This window comes from Benincasa hispida, chromosome 1 (assembly GCF_027475165.1).
Source record: "Benincasa hispida cultivar pf3 chromosome 1, pf3_genome.v1.1, whole genome shotgun sequence".
Classification (NCBI taxonomy): Eukaryota; Viridiplantae; Streptophyta; class Magnoliopsida; order Cucurbitales; family Cucurbitaceae; genus Benincasa; species Benincasa hispida.
Window position 1 is genome coordinate 23756949 of NC_143478.1, and position 13597 is coordinate 23770545.

Consider the following 13597-nt stretch of genomic DNA (forward strand, 5'->3'; position numbering starts at 1 on the left):
TGTTCTGTTGCAATCTTTGTTTTAGGGTATGTTTGAATTGATTTTTGAAGGGTTCTTGAGCATTTAGAAAATCAATCTAAATATGCGACGAAAGAAAGAAAACTATTGAGAAAAAATCAAGAATTTGGGTTTTTTTTTCTCGATCGAGAATAAGTCTGCTCTCATCAAAATTTGGTACCAAAAATTTTTCTAGACAAGTTTGTATTGTGTCAAAACTTTAGGCCATTCAATACATGGGTGGTCTAAAAATTGTTATATATATTTATATGTATTAAAGAAAGGAAATTTGAAGTTCTATCCGTAATTTTTTAAATTGAAAATTTCATATCTACATAAATTTGAAAACATTCCCGATTGTATCCTAAATTTTGATGTTGTGTTAATTTAAACGTTAAACTAATAATTGTAGAAATTTAAATTATGAATGTTTGGAAGTGTGTCAATTTATTATTCGTTACGTTTTGTATGGATAAATATCATGTGAGGTTTATAATTTTATCGATTAAATCTTTAAACCTTCGTAAATGAATAAATTTGGTCTCTTAAGGATTTTTCGAAAGTTGTCCTTGCATTAATTCTTCATTTTGTTAATCCGATTCATAAGAACTAATACTTATATGATTTTTAAAGGTAATCTTAATAACGAGTCTAAATTGATTCATTTGTGATAATTTAGAATTTAGACGTTTAATTGAAATAATTATAAGTCTCGTTTGGTTTTCTAACAAAGTTTGACGAAACGTGTAAATTGATACACTTTGAGAGTTTAGAATTTAAATTGATACAATTATTAATTAATGATTTAATTGATACAACTTCAAAGTTACTTTAGTAATATAGATTGATATTTCTCCTACAAAGTTGGTAAAGTTATTCCCTTTCCTATGAAAATTTACGGTTTTGCCTGTTCCATTGTTGAAATAGTTGGGTTATTATCTCAAGCCTGGTAGCTCTTTTGTTATGGTTAAAATTAGGTCAGCATTTGATAATTATTTTATGTTTTGTATTTTTATGTTTTTTTCATTTTGATTTAGATTTTTTGAAAATTAAAGATACATACTACTTCAACATATTGATTTCTTTATTATGTTGTAATATTTTAGAAGTGTTTTCAAGATCTAAATCACGTTTTGAAAACTAAAAAAGTATTAGTTCTTGTTTTAAAATTTTGACTAAGAATTCAAATATTTATTTACGAAAGGTGAAAATGTGATTAAGAAATTATGAGAATACAAGTACAATTTAGCAAACATGACCTTGGTTTTTATAATTTAAAATGCTGTATTATAGGCTTCTAAAATCAGTTCATTAATACCTTGTGTGTCAACTTTTTGTTTTTGTTTTTTTTTCTTTTTAGACTATGTTATAAACATTACTTCCAATGAAAATATGACCAGAGAAACTTCTCCCGTCGTATAATAACTGATGTAGGGTTAAAGATTAGGTAAATTACTTTCAAACTTTGAATTAGTGATTTAGGGAGATATGAACCCTTGACCGGCTTGTCGGACAGTTGGTTCGCTCGTCTTTCGATAAGGTGGGCGCTACATACGCCTTGTATTGATTAAGATTCATTCTTTTTTAGCCAAGGCTATTGGCTTAACTTTTCTAGAAGGGGTCAACTTCCCGAAACGATGAACAAGGGTCCCATTGGATTTTCCTTTTTTTTTTCCTGATTGCAACGAATACGGTAACAACTCTTGCCCTCCTTGGTGCTCGCGTGTTTATTATCTACATTTTAGGGAAATTGCAATAAACCCACCTCCAAATTTTCAATTGTAAAAATTAGACCCCTCAAACTTTTATAAATATTAAAATTGAATCCTCAATCTTACAATAGTTGTAGATTTGCACTCCCACATGATAAAAATTGAACCTTCTTTTTTCTAAAGGTATTGTAAGTTAAGTAAAGTGTGGGGTGGGAGAATCAAACCTCAAACTTCGAGCTCGATAGTATGAATACTATGTCAATTGAGCTACACTCTTGTTGGCAAAAATAAATAAATAAATAAATAATAAAATAAAAAATAAAAAACCTTGAAACTTATACAATTTTTACAATAATGTAAGTTTGTAGATTCAATTTTAATACTTCTATAAGTTTGAGTACTAAACTTTTACTATTGAAAGTTTGAGGTTATAATTGTAATTACCACCTTACTTTATGGACGATTTTTGCAATTTACTCTACATTAATAACATTTCCAATATCTAAGTCAAAAATTTGAAAATATATGATTTCATCTAATAACTATTTGGTTGTTTTGTTCTTAACAATTGTACTCACAATTTCTTATTAATTGTTTCATCTTTCTTAAAATACCATTTAAATTTTTAGGCAAAGTCAACTTTCAAACATAAATGCTTAAAGTTTTTTTCTTTTTAAATTTTCAAAATTTGTCATGAATTTTGAATACTTTAAAAAGTAGACCAAAAAGAACAAAGAAATCTTACAAGTTTTTTTTTTTTTTTTCCACTTTACATAAACAAACCAAGAAAATCGTAAAACTATAAACACTTCTCTAGACAAAGCTTAATTATGCAAACCTTTTTGAAGACTTCTTAAAAAGGAAGCATTGAAAAATTAGAAGAGACATTTTTGTCTTCTCTATTTTACGATAGATTGTAATATTAGATGAACAATTTCTTTTCGAAAAATATTTGGATGTAGCTCGCATGTGATAGATAAAGTGGGGAGATATGTGTAACCAAATCATTGCTATTTCCTTTTTAATTTTTTTATATTGTTATTATTATTATTATTAATTATCATTATTATTATTATTTTGTTCGTTATTGTTATAATAGTTCATTAACAAATTTTTCACGTCAATTCAAAACCTTTTTACTTTTAGCTATTTTAACAAAATTAACACAATTTTGAAAACATATACACTAGTTTGACACAAATTACAAACCTCATAGACCTTTTTAATTAAACTAGTAGATATGTTTTAAAAAGTAATGTGAGTGTCATTATTTTTAGTACACTCAATTGACTTTCAAAACAAATTTTTAGTTTTCTAAACCGATCTAATCATTCATGATGTCTTGTTTTACAATCGTATTAAACCTCTCATCTCGAAAGAGACCCTTATTAGAAAAAGACATCCTAAGATATTTTGAAGATGGCATGTTTTATATTTTATTGACCGCTTATTTTCAATAGTCAAAATGTCGTTGCAAAAGTTTGACAACTCCACTGAAAATGATGGCCTCTCAATTTATAAAAGAGTGTTCACTTCATACATTCCCAACTTAAGCAGATTATCATTTTCAAAAGAACACTTAAGTAGATCATAAAAAGGTGTAGTTCAAAACTTTCTTTTATTTATTTATTTATTTATTTGAAACGGTGTAGTTGAAAACTTGTAAGCCAAAGCCATCACAAGCCCCATAAATCATTCTCTTAATTTTTTTTAGTGAATCGTAGTATATGAAAATTCATCTCAAAACCAATTGAGAATAAGAGTAATCTAACTATCTATTTTATAAATAAATGAAATACCTTAATTTTTTCAATGTGAGTTCCCGAACATATCTTCCCTTACTCATAACTCCAACATATAAACTCCAAACTTCATTACTAAATTTCATGCCTCAAACATCCACTTATAATATTTTTTGTTAGAAATATGATATTGGCTAAATGTATTTGTTCTAGATGGCTGACGTTGGCTCCTTGGATTTTTAGGAGTGGTCTCGGTTTTTGTCTTTGGTTGATCTTGTCTTAGAGGATTTTCTTCTAGTTGCTAAATCTACAAAATATTTCTTTCCTTATTTAACTTATTCTGCAAAATATTTTATTTGGAATGTTTTCCTTTTTTGGTGAACTGATGAATTTTTGTGAGGATATTTTCCATCATTCCGCTGTGCTATTTAAGTTCAAGAAGTACTCAAGCTAGGGTTGCTGCATCAATTGTTTGTGAGATCATCGTGTGAGCTTTACAAAATTCTTACAGCACTACGTTGTTTTCAAATAGAAGTTCATTGAGTTATTTGAGCTATTTGTGGTTGCGTGTTCTTCACTTGTTCTTACTACAATTCACAAAGGTTGATTGGTCTTGGGGGCCTAAGACTTTGTTCATCGAGTAGGATTTCTTAAGCCTTAGAGGGAGCCTAAGGTGTTATTCATTGAGAAGGGAGTTCTCAAGACTTAGGAGAGCCTAAATTCTCATGTAAAGGGAGTTCACAAGTTGGAGGAAAGATATCATCAAATGAGAGGGAGTCTCACACACTTAAGGGGAGCCAAAGGGTTTCAACACTAATATTCACATACTTAGGGGGAGCCTAAGTTTGAGAGAGAGAGAGTCTCACATCTAAGGGAGTCTAGGTGATCAGCTAAGTCAGGTTGTATGGGTATCACTGTAACTGTTGTTATTTACAAATAAGTACAACGTTGTAATTGTTTGACTTTTATATATTAGTGGAATACAACCCAGGGCACACTACCCATAGACGTAGGTGGTTTATCATCGAACTGGGTTACCAATCTCGGTATGTTTATTTTGATTCATCCTCTGTTGTTTCACTATTGTTTCCAAAATTGTCAGGATTTTGTGTGAGACAAGTGTACTGAGTGCAAGTGACTACTTTCCAAACTTTCACTTGGTATCAGAGCAGGTCACCTTTATCTTAGGTGCTTCGATTATGGATGGCATTAAAGAAGGTAGTTCCACTATGCGTCCTCTTGTTCTTGATAGAACAAACTACTTCTACTGGAAAGCCAAGATGACAACCTTCTTGAAATCAATCGACAGTAAAACCTGAAAGGCAGTAGTCATAAGATGGTCTCATCCAACTATGAAGAGTGCTAATGACAAAGAAATCTTGAAACCAGAGATTCAATGGTCTAAAGCTGAAGATGAAGTTTCTTTAGAGAACTCACGTGCGTTAAATGTTGTATTTAATGGTGTTGATCGTACGATATTCCATTTAATTAATACGTGCACCTCAGCTAAAAAACTTGGGATATCCTGTCAGTTGCTCGTGAGGGAACATCAAAAGTCAAGTTGTCTAGAGTACAACTGCTGACATCAAAATTTGAAAATCTTGAAATACAGGACGTTGAATCGTCATAGAATTTAATGTCTAATTGTTTAACATAGTCTATGAGTCATTTGTGTTGGAAGAGAAAATTTCTGAACAAAAGTTGGTCAGGAAAGTACTTAGACCTTAACCTAAGAAATTTGATATGAAAGTTACAGCCATTGAGGAAGCTCATGACATCTCCATTATGAAAGTTGATGAATTATTTTGCTCTCTATTAACTTTTGAGATGTCTTTGGATGGAAAACCAGAAAATCGAAATAAATGGATTGCTTTGCAATCTTCATTTGAAGAAGAGCATGATGATCCTAATAGGGAGTCTAATGAGTCTCTTACTGACTCTATATCTTATCTGTCCAAACAATTCAATCGTGTTTTCATACGATTTGAGAAGAAAATAGGAAATCAAAGTGCTCGAAGTTCTATATCTGGAGGAAATCCCACTCAAAAAAATTTAAACCTTAAAATTTTCAAAAGGAAGCTGACAAAGTTGGTTCCACCGGCTATCAAAATAGGGAGAAGACCTTTAAGTGCAAAGAATGTGAAGGCTATGGTCATTTTCAAGTTGAATGTCCAAATTTTCTGAAAAAGCAGAATAAAAGTTACATTCTAACCTGGTCTGAAAATGAATCTGATGGCAGTAGCGACTCTAAAGCTGATATCAAGGCGCTTGTTAATAACATCCCATTCGACACTTTGTCCTATGAGAATCTTAAACTTGATATGTTCATGGGAAGTGATAACAGTAAGAATAACCCTGCGATTTTTGACCCCTCTTATCAGACACTATTCAACAAGTGACAAGATGACTTGAAGGTTTTTTATATTAAAAAAGAGAGGATTGAATCTTTAATGGTAGAAAATTGTAGACTTATGTCTACAATTGCAGATATAAAACATGAACAGAATCTTCTTAAAGTTGAAAAAGATTCCATGAGTAAGTCAATTAGAATGCTAAACTCAGGCACTGAAACTCTTGACATAATTTTATCAGAAGGAAAAACAACCAATGACAATGCAGGGCTAGGGTTCTCAAAAAGGGGAATCAGGGCCAATCAATCATCCAAACTTAAAAGGAATTAGAAGATTGAGTTTGTAAGAGCACAACATTCTGAATCATATGGCTTGCCAAAAGCTTCGTCTAGTAGTGTAAATAGAAGATTCAGTTATTAGTTTAAAAAGACGTGGATATGTCACTACTATGGAAAAAGAGGTCATAAAAGACCTTTCTGTTTTCAATTGTATGGAACGCCGTATAGATCTCCCAACATGACTTACATGTCTCCTCCCTCCAGAAATAGGCTTCCTCGTAATCCTCGAATGAAACAGGTAAGGAGAATCAAAGATGTATAACATAAATATAATGTTGTGTTAGTTTCCTTCAGGTCTTCAGCAAAGGAAGACATGTTCTTTGACAGTGGAAAATCTAGACACAAGATAGGAGAAAAGAGCTTTATTTCTGACCTAAAGCTTGTGATTCTCGAGCATGTTACCTTTGGGGATGGAGCTATTGGAAAAATTGTTGAAAATTGTAAATTGAGCTTTCCTTGTCTTCCTTATCTCAGTGATGTAATATTTGTTGAAGGACTTACTGCTAATCTTATCTGTATCAGTCACTTGTGTGATCAAGGGTTGAATGTCAATTTTATTAAAGATAGATGCATTGTTACAGATGATGCCAAAACACTTGCCATGACAGATATACGTTCCTTCAATAACTGTTACTTATGGTCTTCTAATGATTCTTCTTAGGTTTGTCACCTTTCTCATCAAGAAGAGATAAGTTTGTGGCATAAATGCTTTGGTCACATGAGTATGAAGTCTATTCAGAAAGTTGTGTAAGAAATGCCATTGTTGGCCTTCCCCTTTGCAAGTTACAAATGGAACAATTTGTGGTGACTATCAAGCTGGTAAACAGATTTGTGTCTCATAAATAGGTACCTCATACTGTTTCTAGTCGCATTTTAGAATTATTTCATCTGGACCTTATAGGTCTCATGCAAACAAAAGAAAAAAGTATGTCCTTGTATGTGTTACTGACTACTCCAGATTCACTTGGGTACATTTTCTTCATGATAAATCATAAATGTTCACTGCTTTTCAAGCTTTATGTCTTCAAGTGCAAAAATAAAAGAACCTGAGTGTCATTCATATTAGAAGCGATCACGATTGTGAATTTGATCATTCTCAATTTCATGAATTTTGCTCCTCGTTCGTATTCATTATGAGTACTCTGCCCCTATTACTCTTCAGCAAAATGGGATTGTTGAATGAAAGAATCGGACTCTCCAAGAGATGGCCCAAGCCATGCTCCATGCCAAAAACTTGCCTTTCCACTTTTGGGCTGAAGCTTTGAATACTGCATGCCACATCCATAACCATTTTACTCCCCGTCTAGGTTCCTCCAGCACCAATTATGAAATATGAAGGGGGAGGAAACCTAATATCAAATATTTTTATATATTTGACAACAAGTGTTATATCTTAGTGGACATAGACTTAAGAGAGATGAGATTCCAAATCTAGTGAAGGCCTTTTTTTTAGCTATTCCACAAACAATAGAGTTTACCGTGTGTATAGAAAACGTACACGGTGTGTTATGGAATCTACAAATGTTGTAATCGATGATGTTGTGAATGGTTCTGATACTGTCTCTAAGGAAGAAGAAAACAACATGTTGCCTATTGTTAGCTGAAATGTCCAAGAAAGGTATTTGACAAGTGCACTGAAAGCCAGAATAAGAATAGTGAGGATGTAATTGAAGAAGATGAAGTTAGTAAGAAGAAACCCTCGAGCATGGTTTATAAAAATCATCATGCCTCTAACTTTATCGGAAGTTTAGAAGAAGGGATCTCCACCAGAAGAAAAGATAAAGCCAACTATCTTGAGATGATAAGTAACATATGCTTTACTTCTCCTACTGAGCCAAAGAATGTCAAGGAAGCTCTTGTTGATGAGTGTTGGGTGAATGCAATGCAGGAGAAGTTCAATCAATGTGCAAGGAATGATGTCTAAACTCTCGTTCCCCGTCTAGAAAATGTGAATGTTATAGGGACAAAATAGATTTTTAAGAACAAATATGATGAAAGTGGAAATGTGACCAGGAATAAAGCTTGTTTAGTTGCTCAAGGGTATACTCAGATTGAAATTAGACTTTGATGAAACATTTGCACCTGTGGCTCGCTCAAAGCTATCAGATTTCTTTTTGGTATCTCGTGCTTACTAAAATTTAAATTATTTTAGATGGATGTGAAAAATGCCTTCTTAAATGGGTACTTAAATTAAAAGGTGTATTTTAAGCAACCTAAAAGATTATTGATTCCTCTCAACTTAATCATGTATACAAGCTAAAAAAGGTTCTTTATGGTTTTAAGCAGGCTCTCAAAACTTGGTATGTAGGTTGACTTAGTTTTTTTGTTGAGAATAGCTATAGTAGAGGAGAAGTTGATAAAATTCTATTTGTGAAGAAATCTGACAAGGATTTTGTTATTGTACATATTTACATTAATGATATTATTTTTGGTGGGATGTCCCTAAAGATGGTTGATCTATTTTTAGAATAAATGAAGAAAGTGTTTGAAATGAGTATGGTAGGTGCATTGACCTACTATCTTGAGTTTCAGATCAAACAACTTGATGTAGTTATATTTATCTCTAGTAAATATGCTAGGAGCATTGTGAAGAAATTTGGGCTTGAAAAGGTAAAACTCAAACGAACTCCAACTCATACTCACTCTAAGTTGTCCAAATATGCATATGGAAATAGTTTTGTTGAAAACTTATATAGAAGCATCATTGGAAGTAAGCATCATTGGAAATTTATTATACCTCATTGCTAGTAGGTCTGATATTGCTTTTGTGGTTAGAGTTTATACTCGATATCAATCTTGTCCCAAGTGATTACGAAATATTATATACTTTTGACACAAGTATATATCAGTGGTGCAAAGAGAATAATCAAATACATCTGGGACAAGTGATTACGAAATATTATATACTTTTGACACAAGTAGTTTTCTTGTTGGCTACTGTGATGTTGACACAAGTAGTTTTCTCCTTGGAAACAATCTTATATCATGGTTTAGCAAGAAATGATATTGTGTTTCTCTATGTTATTGCAGAAGCCAAATACATTGTTGTAGGCAGTAGTTGTACTCATCTAATGTGGATGAAGCAGATGTTGAATGAATATGATGTTCCGTACGAAGCCATGACTCTTTATCATGACAATCTTAGTGCTATCAACATATCAAAGGATCTTGTTTAGCATAGTTGAACCGAGCACATTGATATGCGACATCACTTCATTCGTGATCTTATTGAAAATAAGAAAATTGTTCTTGAACACGTCTATACTAAAGATCAACTAGCAGATATATTTACAAGCCTTGGATGTAGCTCAATTTGAAGCCTTAAAGGTAAGTTTGGGTCTTTGCAAAATTAATTAACAAGTGTTGCCTTTGGCAGGTTTGAGCATTTATTATAAGCAAGCCCATTAATTGTACTCTGTTGATGGCCCACGCTCAACTTAATGATGTGATTAGTTTAAATTTGAATTTAAGTAGGAGGAAGTTATTAATTGAAGCTTTAATCCCTTCTAACGTGGTGTTTCATCTTCTTCCCCACGTTGCTCTAACTACCCGAGTGCTCTATTTTGTATATTGTTCTTACATATTGGTAAATACTAGGAAGAGGACTTATGTTCCTGAGAAACAGATGGTTCGTTTCAAAGAGAAAGCTAATTGAAAGAAGATTGTTGACGTTAATGTCCCTGCAACTTCTACCAACGCATATGGTGTTCGAATGTGAGGGTTACATTCTCTCTCAAATGATGATCTTGCTACTTTTCATTCCATCAAGCAGAAGAGATCGTCTATTGGTTCTCCAATCTTTGCTAAGAGGAAGATTGATATGTTGTCCACAATCGCCTTGATTATCATTGATCTTGTGGGATCAGGTAAGACAATTTTAAGACAATTTTAGTCGACTTTAACAAATCTTCTAGTAGTTCTTTTGAATCTGAACAAGATTACCGTGCTGCAAGTCATGGTTCTGAGCAAAATGAGTCTTCTAATCTTGGTAGACCTTTTAGCAAAGAAATTAGGGTTTCTTAACCATATGTTACTGATAAACCAAATGATGACTTTACTATTGAAACTAGTCATGTTGCTATGAATGTTAATGTCTCTAGAACTAGCCTTGACTTTCCCACGAATGTTAATAGTCCTTCAAATCCATTGATCGGATTGTGCATGAGTCTGAATTGAGTTCTAGTGGTAATGTTGTTGTGAATGTTTCTATTTCTAATGAGACTGTTGTGGTTTTACCTATTTGTAAGAATCAAAGTGCCATTGACGAGTCTGTTGAGTCCACTTCTATTGTTGATGGTGGGTCTGATAAAATTGGCGTTTTAAATTATGTGATTGACGAATCTGCTAAATTGTTTAGTTGAGATGATAATTCGCTCAATCAAATGTTTTCCACGCTGAAAGATGAATGCAAAGACAACTTCTAAGTCTTCAAAAGAAAATTCAATAAGCAATTCTGACAATGAATTTGAAAAAGTTCAAGGGCCAATCACTTGTGCATCTGCACGAGGTCAAAAGAAAAGGCAAATCATGCCTCTATCCCTCTTTTGCCTCTTGATGGTGTCTTCTCCATTCCCTCTGAGAAAAGTGCCTTCTTTTGGAAGTTTGTGATCATGAAGAAGATTTTTGCTAATAAGTTGTCAGAAAAGGCACAAGAATGTCTTGATATCATGGAGCTGATTGTAAAGCTGGTCTAGAATTTCACCTACTCTTGATGATGTCAATTCCTGACTTTCGAGGGGTTCATGTCAAATACCACAATTTTGTTTTTACTATAGGGGTGGGAATGTTCCCTACACTCCTAAACTGTGTCCTTCGATAAAAGATTGGTTTCTGAATTAACCGGAGGTTGAAGAAGGCTTGGCTTAAGACTTTTCGCATTGGGATTGGCAATTGTTGCCCTTTTTTTCATCACTCTAGTCTTTCAATTGCTCTAGCTACTTTGTTGTATCAAATTGTAAAAGAAGTTAGTTTTGACTATGGGGCTTTTATCATTGGTCAAGTTTGACAACACATTGTTCTCAAATTTTGTGTTCACCTATTCCCTATCCTCAACTAATATGTGGAACTGTCTCAAAAACCTAATTTACTCTCAACCAAAAAACCTATTAGTGCCAATTCAAGTCTACCTTCTCCCAATACTATCGAGGAAGCTCAAGTGTTGATTTTGGTCATCGTTTTCTGCACTCTTTGTCTGAGATGAGTAAAATGTTTAATGATGTTATTGATTAAAACCTCTATTAGTGCCAATTCAAGTCTACCTTCTCCCAATACTATCGAGGAAACTCAAGTGTTGATTTTGATCATCGTTTTCTGCACTCTTTGTCTGAGATGATTAGAATGTTTAATGATGTTATTGATTGTGCATCGAATCAAATGATTGAAAGCGTGAAATTACTATATTGATGACTTTGATGAGACTAGCTAGGATGGATCCTAATCGTGTTGGCTCTTTATAGTATTTTCTTTAAACCAAAGGAGAGTTTGTTGCCAATTTAAAGTTGTTTTTGCTTGGACTGATGGTTGGATGACAACCACAAATGGCTATCTATTTCATCAATCTTAGACTTGCTCTTATTTCTACACGAACCTATAATACTACGGTTTAACTTGACTAACTTTGTTAATTGTTGATATGGGTTGGTAATTTTTGATAGGTCATATCTTTAAAAAAATATATCTTAGTCAAAGGGAGAATTTGTTACAAATAGATTGCTAGCAACTCAAATTTTTAGTTATCTCAATTTTTATCTTAAGTAGATCTTATCTCAAAGTCTATTCTTCTAATTGACAAATCTAGAGAATTATTTTTTTTATTTAACTATCATATTAATTTTGTTTGTGAGACTATCATACTAGCTCTTTGAGCTATTTGAGGCAACATGTACTTCATCTGCTCTTGCTTTAATTCACAAAGATTGATTGGTCTTGAAGAACCTAAGACTTTATTTATCGCTAAAGATTTCTCAAGCATTAGAAGGAACTTAAGAGTCTCACACACATAGGTGGAGTCCAAATAGTTTATTTTGATTCACTCATTATTTTGTTGTTCCTGAAATTACAAAGACATTGTGTGAGACAAATGCATTGAACAAACAATGTCATTAATGAACTTACTTTTTAATCATATAGATGATACTTGTGTTTTATGTGGTTTTTAGAATTGCATAATACCATTTAGGATTTAAACACATTGTTCAAAGTTAGTTACTTTGAGATTTGCTAAAAGCGTCTAAAAAATTTAAACGTTATGGAGTTACTAAAAAGACCAATTTGATTTTTAAACTTACATTTTTCTGTTAGATAAATTTGAATATATAAAACAATAACCATCCTCAAAAGCTTATTCTACCTTTCTATATAATTCAGAGACTAAAATTAAACCAATAAATCTCCTCAATAAGATGGAAAAAACAAGAACGATCAATAATATGCAATCGGAGACATAAAAAAACATGTAGAAAATTGAGATCAGACATGGTTTCTAGGCCGCATTGTCCATCAAATGAAGCAGAAATTGTATCTACTCAGAGCCCAGTGCATGTTCATCACTTCCAGTAACAGTAATCACAAACAAAAGTTTCAAAAGATGGAAATACAAAAACAAAACAAAGAAGATGTAAAAGCAATATGTGGATTGTAAAGACTCCTCAGAATTATGCTTGTGATTGTCATCAAAATTAGACTATCAGGTCTCAAAGATTTCATGCCATCACAGGAGCCAGCAAAGAGATAACACATTCAAAACCGAAAACACAAGATTTTTTCTAGAGAAATTACAAGAAAATAAAATTCATAGCACAAAAACACAGATCCAGAGTTAGGAGAAATTTTTTTCAGAAAAATGAAAACGAAGAACACGACAAAGCAAGAGATAATAGAGGTTTACGAAGAGCAATCGATATCGATAAGAGATTTAGCAGGCTCTAATTCACTGCGCCTGGGAAGGACAACGAAGGCGAAGTAACTCAACGTTCCTGCAACAAATCTGTGCCTCCTCAATCCATAGGATACGAAATCGCCGCTAATTCATGACAGAATTAATGGCTACATCGTCGGAGGCATTACAATCAAAGATCACGATTGCAAAACAACAAAATGATGAACAGAACAATGAGAAGATGAGGAAACTTCGCACTTCTGAGAAGAAATTGGGAGGAGATTGTAGACGGTGGAAACTTGTTGCAGGGCTGTTGCTATTTATAATTGCATTGGTACAAAATTAGGGTTTTGATTTTGAGCCATTATTAATTAAATATTAAATAAAGTTTAGTTTTCTACAATAACAAATGCCCATGGCCTAATGGATAAGGCTTTTGACTTCTAAATAGGAGATTGTGTGTTCGAATGCATTTGGTGTGTATTATCATTTTTTTTTTTTCGATTTTCTTATATCTTTTAAAGGGCTTAAAATTCATGTTTGGTCCCTCACCTCTTATTAACTTCTAAATTTTAATATT

The 13597-nt window shown here is 32.7% G+C and overlaps 1 long non-coding RNA gene and 2 other non-coding genes across 3 annotated transcripts; 1 reads left to right on the plus strand and 2 right to left on the minus strand.

Moving 5' to 3' along the window:
* Window positions 1–9100: 9100 nt before the first annotated feature.
* Window positions 9101–13307, plus strand: LOC120068551 (uncharacterized). Its single transcript, XR_005479234.2, has 2 exons — window positions 9101–10006; window positions 10498–13307. It is a non-coding gene; the product is annotated as an uncharacterized LOC120068551 (long non-coding RNA).
* Window positions 12606–12693, minus strand: LOC120070440 (small nucleolar RNA snoR118). The gene has a single exon (XR_005479936.1). It is a non-coding gene; the product is annotated as a small nucleolar RNA snoR118 (small nucleolar RNA).
* LOC120070429 (small nucleolar RNA R66) lies at window positions 12784–12857 on the minus strand. The gene has a single exon (XR_005479923.1). It is a non-coding gene; the product is annotated as a small nucleolar RNA R66 (small nucleolar RNA).
* Window positions 13308–13597: the final 290 nt, after the last annotated feature.